Below are 11,183 nucleotides of genomic sequence, written 5' to 3' on the forward strand. Positions count from 1 at the left end.
GTAGTGAATAATAGGAAAAACAGGTAACCAACACAAAGCAAACATTCCAAAGGAAACACACAGTGAGAGAAGTCTGAAATGACCTAGTCTGGACATGAATTCACCCACCAGGTGAGCAAAGCCAGTTGCCCTTAGCAAGTAAGGGGTAATGCACTGCACATCTTACTCTGAGCAAGACTAATTACTATAACAAGCCTGGAAAACAAGTCCAGTGCCACAGATGTATTCTGCTTTTAGGCTATTTCAGTTGTTCCTTCACCAAATTAGCTCTCTGGATTCAAGAGAAAGATGCAGCTGTTTGGGGGGTACATCAAAGCTCTGTGACCCACTCTGTTCCACACCATAGACCTGCAGTGCTCTGTGTGAAGATGCCAATTCAAGTCCCAAAAGCTGCATCTGAGCCTGGTTTGGCAAAAGTGCCCAGCACAGGATGGGAGTGCAGCGTGGAGCTCTGCAATTCCACAGTCCAACTGGCCCCAGATATGGACAGAACTCCACATGGACTCATTTGAGACTAGTTTTCCAACGAGTTTTGGTTCTGAATTGAAGCCTTTTCATGTCTGTTGTGGAATGGGATCGATTTCACACAGTCACAGAATGGTTGGGGTTGGAAGAGACCTCTGAAGAGCCTCTAATCCAACCCCCTGCTAAAGCAGGTTTACCTACAGCAGGAAAAATGAAGCATTGCTTTCAATTCTAGCATTTTCCTAAGATTTCCTAAGATTTTCTAGATGAAAATTTGTTTTGAAATAAAAGTAAATGCTCTGATTTAAAGAGAATTGTTGAGCATTTGATAACTTTTGATTGGTTTTTTATTCCCTAAAATCTACTGGCCAAAATCATCGTTTCCACAGCACCTTAAAGGCATTCAGAAGGACTGAAAGCAGACAGAAAATACTGCACCACAGGCCAGATGCTTACTTAGTGTTCAAAAAAAGACAAATAGACATAACCAAAAATCAGAATAAAAGGGACAACATTCACAGCTGCAGCACATGGCAGTGCTGGAAGAGAAGCTGCTGCCTGTGGAAGGAGCTGTGTGAGGACTGCAGAGTGGAATGACCTTGTGGGACACGGGGAAAAGGAAAAGGCAGCCTGAAGTTCTTGCCACGATTCTGAGGAAGAGTGTCTTCACATGCCCTTTCATTACTCACACAGCTGCCACATGTGGAGATGACTTCTTTCCCAAATGTACATTAATCAAAATGGTTAAATCTGCCACTTTTTTGAAAAATGCAAGACATATCAGGAATTTCTACCCCTGAATAGTATCCTGCTGTGCACAGTAAGTAAATCTTCCACTAGATTTGACTTCCCGCAGGAGCCTGTGAAAGGACATGGCACTGTAACCACACACTTGCTTCTGCATAGCAGGTTTGTGCCTTCCTGGAACAGACCTGCTTGTCAGCAGCAGCAGCTGAAATCATCAGAAGTTCTAAACAAATACAGTATTAGATCAATTTTAAAAAATTTTAGCTCCTTTTGATGTTTCTGTTTATGGGACCATTGTTCTTTTACCATGTAGAGCTTGCGAAGGGATATGGATAAAGCAGGAGAACAAAGAACTTTTGAGGTTAGGTTTTTTTCATTTAACAATTTAGGTTAGTTTTTTTCCATTTAAGAATCTAAATTACTAAACTGTATGCCTAAACTCAGTGAATTTTAATAGGATTAAACCACATGCCAATGCTGAGTTCTTAATGCCTTGTCAAGAATGAGACCACCCTTGATGTTGATTAAAAATTAACAACTGTTTTATTAAAAGAATAATTTTAAAAAATTAATTAAAGCTAAAATAATTGTCCAAAAAAATTCACTAGTAAGGAAACCCAAGTAATAATCCCAAAACCCAGGTCTGCAGCGATTAGAGACCTTTAGGCCTAACCGGCACAAGGCCCCAGTGCAAGAAGCCTGCAATGCTGGGTTAACTTTGGCTAGTCCAAAGTTAGATAATTAAAATGGTCTCTCTGGGAGAGAGAGGCCTGAGTCACCAGCGTTGAGCTACGCCCACAGCTAATCTGAGGTAAAAAGCGAGTGCCAGTGCTGTGCACTGAGTTTTATAGCATCCATGCTCCGCCCAGGTCCGCCCACAATCCAGCCCTCATGGTCTGGTGCGATTGGTGGAGTCTTGAAGTGAGGTCATCTGATCCTGCCAATGGCTGGCTGTCGTCTAGGTTAAAGTTTGGGGATGATGTCACTTGCTTGAAAGGTGGGAAAATGTCCTCATTGACATTCATGTTGCCATGGAGCTGAGTTGCAGGTTAAGGGACAGGAGACTAAAAATAGCCCTTGACAGTTAAAAGTCTTCTTCTTGGAGCTGAGCTTAGAAACTTGTAGAACTTAAGGACAATTAACAAAAGCATTAAACTGCACTACAAACACTTCAAAAAAACCTTTTAAAACAGAACAATCAACATTTTAAGGAACTTTTAAAACAGAACTATAAACACTTTAAGGAACTTTTAAAACATACTAATTAACTTGGATAACTTGGGTATGTGCAGGAAACAATACATTTGTAAGTTTAAAGCTTAAGGAAGGGATTAAATTTGGGAATATTTTATTAACAGGGATTTTTAACTAGGAACTGTGTGATTAAGTGATTCTGAGAATTAATAACTTTAACTAGTTTGATGGGCATTTTAAGTATGTAAAGACTAATTTGGCAATTAAAACACTTAATATGCAAAATGTAAAACCAGAACATTTAACATCTTATCATGCAAAATCAGGGCACTTAACATGCAAAGGCCAATTTGGTGGATTTCATATATAACATGCCTTATGGAAAAAAAGATATTTAAGGAAAACACCCAGTGATATAGCAGGACCTTTCTTCTGTATTTCGGAGGCTCAAGTTCAACACTCAACTATGGTATTAAGCTTCTGAAATTAATCTAGTTAGTTCTTTAGCATGCTGTAGAAAGAGAGAGAGAGAGATGTGGTCGTCCATGTTTTTAGATTTTACAGCAGTAATGATCCTTCATTTTCCTGTCCTCACCTAAAGTCTTCCCCATCCTTTCTGGCAGCCCTGGGGGTGTACCTGGACAACCACAACTCCTCCAGTTCCACACCAAGCTGCTTCAAAAGCTGATTATTTTCCTCTGTGTGTGATATCACAGCTATTTGGGTACTCTAATTTCATGGCCAGTGGGAAGCCTCATGAATAAAATCTCCTCGCAGTGGCCTGGCCTGGGAATGCTCCATCCTGTCTCCCCTCCAGCCCTGCAGCAGGTGAGGGATGGCGTGAGTGAAGCTCCTGTTCCCTCCCAGCTGAAGGGTATCAGCTCTGACAGCATTTGCTGATGGCCACTGAACCATAAGCCATACTATAAAAGTACTTACACTTTACTCACTGCCAAGGCAATTCATGAGCAGGTTGTGAGGGGAAAAATATTGAAAAGTGAGCAGGGTTAAGGAGGATGTATGAAAGTTTGGAGGGAGGAAAAAAGTATTAGGCAATGCTAACTCATCAAAATAGGCCCTGAAATAGATCATAAAGGAGATGAAACAGTAAGAGAGGCATCATAGTGGAAATAACTACAGCACCATCCATGTCTGTCTGGTGCACACTTTTCACTCACTCCCTGATTTAAAAGCAATTTTTGACATTTGGGCTCCATCAGAACACTTCTTGCCAAGAGATCACTGTATAGTTTCACAAGTGTTATTGAGGACTCACACAGTGTCTGTGGAGTAGATCAGTGAAGTTATCTCTTTTTTTCAGGTGAGTAAATTGCATCATAGAAGTGAGTGATTGTTAGGGACCGAGTCTGGAGAGCTGACCGGATAAAGGACACATACACCAATACGATTAAGCATCGTTCTCCCTTTATTGTTCAACTATGCAAGCTTATATCTACTTTTGCAGATTCACGCCCCGTCTCTCTAGATGGCCTCTAATCTGCAGAGGAGCCGACCAGTGTATAACTTTGCCAAGGATTCTCAGGGCTACCTGCAGCCAGGGGCCTGTTCAGGGACTTTTCCTCAGCAACGCTGGGTTGTCCAATCTTTCCAGGGGTATCATATGCCCCTGTTCCATAAGGAATCCCTCTACACATGCCCATTTTCTTTTTGGGCAACCCAGGCCTGGTTGATAATCTTTCGCAGCCCTGCTTTGACACAGGAAAAAATGCACACAAATACTATAAGCCTAATATAACTACAAATAGCAATCGGCAGCCTTCTACTACCAAGGTACACAGCCATCCGGTGATACCCAGACCCTTAAGCCAATCCCCTACAGGGTCATCTGTCTTCCGAAGGTTGTGCAGGCCCCTCTTCACCGCATTGGTAACAGGCTACTCCGCCCGTCCGGGGACCAGGAGGTGGGCCAGCGGCCTTCACCCCCTTTTTACTTTGCGCCCCTCCTGTCAGTGCTGTGGCGATGACTTGTCCCTGCTTTTGCAGGACATTCTGCAGCGTTGCGGTAAATGCAGCTGTTTGAGACGACTGCTCCGCGTGGCTAGCACGCACAAGCATCTCGTCTACTCCTGCTCCCTGGGGCAGCGTGGCAAGAATCGTCTTAGTTTGCCTATTAGCATTTTCAAAAGCAAGGGTCCGGAACATTTGCTCCTGGAGCTCTTCGGAGAGCTCAGTTGCATCCTTCAAGGCTGCTGACAGACAGTCGATGAACTGACCATATGGCTCTGACAGCCCCTGTCGGACTGCCACATATGGAGGAGACTTCTTTTTGGGTACTGACAACAAGGCTTTGTGGGCAAAAGTCTGTGACAACTGATGAATGATTGTGGGCATGGTCAGCTGTACGTTCAAAAATGCTGCTAGCGAGGATTTTCTTGCTATTTTCTAAGTCCGTGAGAGATTTTTCTCTCTCACAGAAGAGGTAGCAGGGAATGTAAACAACCAAGCCACCTGCAACCTTGAAAAGTCTTGTTTATGGTATAGTAGAAAAATATTTTGACAATGGATGTTTTAGGATTTTGGCCAATCACCCCCAAGGGGTGGCTGGTCCTTTGTCCAATTAGACTATGAAGAAAAAAGTCTATAAAAGAGTTTGTAAAATAATTAAATCAATCAATCTTGCTGCACAATTCCTGCCTGCTGGATCTTCTCTCCTCCTCCTCCCTATGGTTGTGGGACACGGTGATATACCGTAGGAACCAGGCCTGCGGTAATAGTCAGCTGCATCACCGTCGCTCCATAAGCCTCGCTCCCAGTTAGCATGTCGGCTTGGATCGCATACAGTGGGTCTTGCATACCACCTTGGTGTTTGCTAGTTTCTTCTTGTGCTAGCCGCTTCCACGTTCGCTCCCAGAGCAGGAACTCTGAAGAGGTCAACAACAATTGTGCGATGTTGATGCAATCATTAGGACACAGGACATCTGCTGTAAAGATAAACTGCAGGATGCTCCATGTAGCTTTGGACCAGAGGCCGTGCATGGTGACCGTTTGCTTCGCTTGCTGCAAGGTCTTCCAGTCATGGGGCTCCCACCTTGCAGTGTCCCCCTGTATCAGTACAGGGCAGGCTAGGGCATCTACGGCTTGCCAATCTCCTTCAGTGTTTGCGTTACAGACAACTCCATTCCATCTCCTTCGCAATGGAACAGTTCTCGCCGTTGGGGCGGGGCTGACAGAGGCAATGGCTGCACGTCCTCTTGCGGGAAGGGAAGGGCCATAGGCCCTGTGCCCAGTTCTCCCAACGGGAACGGAGGAATTCTGGTGGCCATCTTGACCAGTGGGTCCACAGGATGCCACATTGCTGATGGTGTGGTTTCACAAGCCTTAGACTCCAGCGCGTCCTGATGTGTAGACAATTCAGCAAGCTTCTTCATTACTTCATGCATCATCTCTTGGTGCTTCTCCTCCTCTTGGGGCTGACCCCCGGCAGCCCTGGCTGGCTCTGTCTCTGCGGGCGACAAAGCCGTAGAGGCTGCTTCACCATTGGATGATGATTCGCTGTCCAGCAGAGGGGGGTGGCGCACTGCCGTTTTCGGCCGGCAGCTAGGACCACTCATTTCTCCTCTGCTCGCCTGCGCCCCACCCCCAGACTCAGGAGGGTCTACTTCCGCTTTTGCTACCAGTTCTCCCTCAAGCTTCTGTGGGGTAACTTCCTTCCCTGCCGGGTCCAGCAGCTCCCGCAGTGAGCATACAGGCACTGATGTCCCCTTCATCGGTCGACCTGCAGTCAGCCCAAAGAATTGCACAACCCTGGACTCCGCCCTGGCCTCCAGCCACCGCTCCGTGAGCCCTCCCTCTCTTTCCTTTCTGGGGCCGCCACCCCCCAGCACTTCCATGGCTGCCGCGGCCACCTTCCTCTCTGCTTTCATTTCTGCGAGGGTATTAGTCACAGCTTTCCAAGTTAATCCCAGAGCTTTTGCTTCTTTACCTTCCTTTCCACCCCCAATTGTGAACTGCCATAGTCTGTTTCCAACTTCCCACCACTCTTTGGTCAAAAACAAAAGCGAAGTGCATTTCAAAAACTCTTGTTCCTGGGCCCACATTATTAGGGCATAGAGATCTTGATTTTTTACAGTCTCGCCTCTCTTAGAGAGGATACTGGCTAGGACATGAGTGCCAGCCTCGTATTCCATAGCTTCTTACCTGCGGGGCCTTGCTCGGTCGTGCGAGCTCCAGTCTCCGGCACCACTCAGCTTTCTGCCGGGACACTCCCGCTCCAGCTCTCCAGGCTCCTCACTGTCGGTGCGATCATTCGGAGTCTTGCTGCGTTTAGGCAAACTGCATTTAAGCAAAACAAGCCATGTTTAGGCGAACCGCATTTAAGCAAAACGAACCACATTTAAGCGAGTAAAATCACTCGAGTCCCTGTTCGGGCGCCAGGTGTTAGGGACCAAGTCTGGAGAGCTGGCCGGATAAAGGACACATACACCGATACGATTAAGCATCGTTCTCCCTTTATTGTTCAACTATGCAAGCTTATATCTACTTTGCAAAGATTCACGCCCAGTCCCTCTAGACAACCTCTAATCTGCAGAGGAGCCGACCAGTGTATAACTTTGCCAAGGACTCTCAGGGCTGCCTGCAGCCAGGTGCTTTCCAGGCCTGCCTGCAGCCAGGGGCCTGTTCAGGGACTTTTCCTCAGCAACGCTGGGTTGTCCAATCTTTCCAGGGGTATCATATGCCCCTATTCCATAAGGAATCCCTCTACAAGTGATTATTTTTTTTCTATTTTCCCTGAGACCACAGCAAGCCAGCTTTAAAGGAAGATCCCAAGAATCCTGGCTCCTGCATCCTGGTTTTATAACCTGCACTGCACTACCTCTGATTTAACAGAGTCCTGGTAAGTAATGTTGGGGCATTAAATACCATTTCTGATTATAAGTTGGATTTGTCTATATTTGGAGGTAGTCCTGGTGCATTAAGAGAGGAAGAGAAGGTGCTGCACAACAGGTTTGTATTTGCTAATGTTTTGCCAATCAGCCTAAAATATTCTTTCGTAGTCAGGGGCTGCTGTTCTTACTTTGATGTCAGGAATATAGAGAAATATTTGGAAAATCATTGGTAATGCTGAAAGGTTGAAGAGTTTTCCATGTTACCATGCTCATGGATATCCCACAATTTCATGTGATGCCTCATCCTGAGGAAAAGCTGTGATTTTTGAGGATAGTCCAAAGACTCCTCAATCCCCAAACAAGAATTTGTGAATATCTGAAGTGTAACTCCTAAGAGGTGTAGCAGTGCTTCCCCCAGCTACAAAAATGCATATTGACTAAAAAAAAAATTCATTTTACATTAAGTAAAGTGCACATTAAGCAAAACATTTTTGTTTGTGAATGTAGAGAACATACTGAATGACTGACTATTTATAGAAGTTTGTTGGATGATGGTCCTAATCCAAATTAAATCCCTGATAAGTTTCTTTTTAAAAAGAAAAAGGACTAAGCACTAAGATTTTCTGGTTAAAAATATAAAATCATTCTGTGGAATGTATGTTTACAACCAGTCATTAGAAATATAGAACGAACTGAAAAAAAAATTACAGGGGAATAAAGATTGACTCAACTGATAGCTAAGTATTAACTGTGTTCATAAGGAGAAGGGAAATTACAAAGGACTTGGCAAACTGAGTTGTCCAAACTGACTGACTAAATCAGGAAGTTAAACATCCTTGGGCAAAGCAAACTATGCACCAGCAAAGGTCATTACTGTTTCCTCAAACGGTTTGGCTCTTTCACTTTGCAATCGAGCTGGGGTTTTAAATATAGCTTTAATATGCAGACGTAAGGGTCTTGGTCTCTGTTGAACAGAGAGGCTTTGAAGTGAATTCCCTCACACAGGTGTTAATGAACACAAGCAGGTTATTGGGGTGTTACTTGCAGCGGCTTCCCTTTGTGATGTGTGTGAGGGCTCCACCAGCCACGCAGTGGTTAGAGATAAGAGGTCTAATTAGCTATGCTCTAGTGGGCTTGCCTTTAGGCTTTAGAAATAAAAGGGTTAAAAGAATAGCAGTGGAAAGATTCCTATTTTTTTTTTTGTCTTCCATGGAGCAGTCTCAGGATCAACAGTATGCTGTGTGCTGCATCTGTGCTGTGGCACCTCTCACCATTGCATTGCTGTTTCAGGTTGTTGCAGTAGAGTTAATTTCCTTTATTATATTTGTATTCCATTGCCACAGGAGTTACTTAGAAACCTAGAACTGGTGAGAAACACTGAGAAACCAGCGATCACCTTGCTGGTGTGCAGGTAAACACATCTGTATTCAAAAATCTGTTGACAATATGGCACATTTTCTGCAATTGATTTGAGCAACGGGAACAACGAGGGTCTAACTGCTGCTTAAGTGCCACGTTCACAAGATGATGGTGCATTGTTAACCAAATCAAAGCTAAGACTAAGCAGCACTTGAAGCTTAATACCATTCAAGTGAGCCCAGTTAAAAGCAAGCACCAATTTCCAGGTAGTGACCTTGAGCTGTGGGTGTTGCATTATCAGCTGCAGCTGAAAGGGATTTGGTTCAGCTGAGGGCTAGGCACAGACTCACAGAAAAGAAATTATAAGTAACAAGGCACTGCATGAGAGGCTTTGTCTGCCTTGCTCTCAGTCCCCATTCCCCACAAAGTCAGAAAATTGATGGTAAATGCACATCATCTTATCGTTCATGGGTGGTTAGAGAATTCCAGTTTGAAAGGGGCTGAGGTTATTCTTGCCTAGCGGAATAAATGCTAACTATATTCCAGTCCATTTGTCTATAGCAAAGGAAAACGTGATTTATCTGGGATGTCAGGAATGACATTGCCTTTCATTATCCTTAAATAATGTTATGAGGCTCTGCTCTCCTACTAGGTAGGTTCATGTACTATCAATTTCTGTGCATTTATACACATGCAGAATTAGGAAGGTGGAAATTCCTCAAAACCTTGCTAGGAGAAACCTGTTAAGAGCTTATAGGAGATATTTATTTTATGTTTTAAAATTCAATAGACTTCAGTTAATCTGCCCTCTGGTAATCCACAGAACAGTGATTGAGCCAAACACTAAGCTGGTATCATGTGAATCACTCCAAATTGAGTCTAGAGACACTTCAGAGACAGAGTCAGAGAAGTGGGTATTTGCTTTATTCAGGGAGCCAGGTGTGTAGGGGATTGCTCCTCCTAACATGCACACACAGCACTCCACACAGCACAGTATATGGTTACAGTCATGAATATTCATTGCATTCCTTGGGATAGGAGTGGTTATACAAATTCTTCTCTGAAGTCATTAATATCATTAGCATATGTGCCACGCAGGTGCTGTGTACCCCAGTGGTCGCACTGAGGAAGGCTCTGTGTCTTCCTTAGGGGTCTTTCTGATGAAGGCCACTGGTCTTCCTCACAATGCACTTTTCACCTTTCCTCTCTGGAGCATGTGCAGTCCTTCGTTGGCTGACTCAGCGGTTTCTGTGCTGGTTTCAACAGGTTCTGTTCCTCTTATCTTGACAAGGTGCATTCTGTTTATCTTACCCTGACAAGGCTAAGGTGTATTTGTGGATACAAAAATGCTGCTAGCAAGAATTTTCTTGCTATTTTCTAAGTCCATAAGAGACTTTTCTCTCTCACAGAAGACAGTAGCAGAGTTCTATAAACAATGAAACACATGCAACCTTGAGAAGCCTTGTTTATGGTACAGTAGAAAAATATTTTGACAATGGATGTTTTAGGATTTTAGCCAATCACCCCCAAGGGGTGGCTGATCCCTTGTCCAATTAGACTATGAAGAAAGTAGTCTATAAAAGAGTTTGTAAAATAATTAAATCAATCAATCTTGCTGCACAATTCCTGCCTGCTGGATCTTCTCTCCCCCTCCCTACAGCTGCAGGACGTGATAATATTTTATGGCATTAATACGCATCCTGCTTCTTAAGCTTGTGATTAACATTTGCTGACTCTTAATAGTTAACTCGTGCTTACAGGAGTTACTATTGATCAATCCCTCTCAAATCTACCAAAGCTCTTCTGAAAGCAGCAGTCAGGCTGCTCCTCTAAGATGTAAGAGACTCAATTCCCTAATTTACAACAGGTCTCTTGTGTAACTTTGGCCAAATTCCTTCTATCTAGATAAAAACAAGGGTTTACAAACCTTAGGGTAAGGTAAGGGTAGCAAACAAAGTTCAAATCCCAATGATGCTCAGACTTCCTACACAATGCTTAAGAGAGAAAGGCTCAATGGATGGAGTGCAGAATTAAAAACACAGGGGCTGCATACTAAGGAGGCACCCTCAGCACCTCACCTTCTATGTGCTTTAGGAAGCCAATTCTATGAAAGAAGGCATAAATCTCCTTGTGAGAATCCTCTGTTGCTGTTTACTGCAACAGCAGAGCACCAGTTTCTTACTGCTCCTGAAGGCAGGTGGAAATTAGGGGCTAAGCAATTCAGTTCAGTCATGACAAAAGACTTTGTGGGCAGGCATGGAAGCAAAATTTTTCAGTCTCTGGTCAAGCCACAGCTGAGAACATTTCAAGCATCAGTTCCCTGGAAATAGGCATCAGAAGAGGGACTTTGGAGAAATTAACAACTCCAACATTTAATCTTCCTATTTGTTGGGGTTTTAGTTTAGTCTTAGGCTTTCCTGTTAAAGGAATTTTCTCCCATATGCATGTTGCTAGGGGACAAATAGCTGTACTTAAGAAAGACAAAAAGGGGAGTGGGGCAGGCCTGGCTACTCCTTTGTCTACACCTGGGTGTGGGGGCAGTTCGCTCTGAGCGTCCGGAGAGAGAAGCTG

This window comes from Corvus cornix, chromosome 18 (genome assembly GCF_000738735.6).
Source record: "Corvus cornix cornix isolate S_Up_H32 chromosome 18, ASM73873v5, whole genome shotgun sequence".
Taxonomy (NCBI): Eukaryota; Metazoa; Chordata; class Aves; order Passeriformes; family Corvidae; genus Corvus; species Corvus cornix.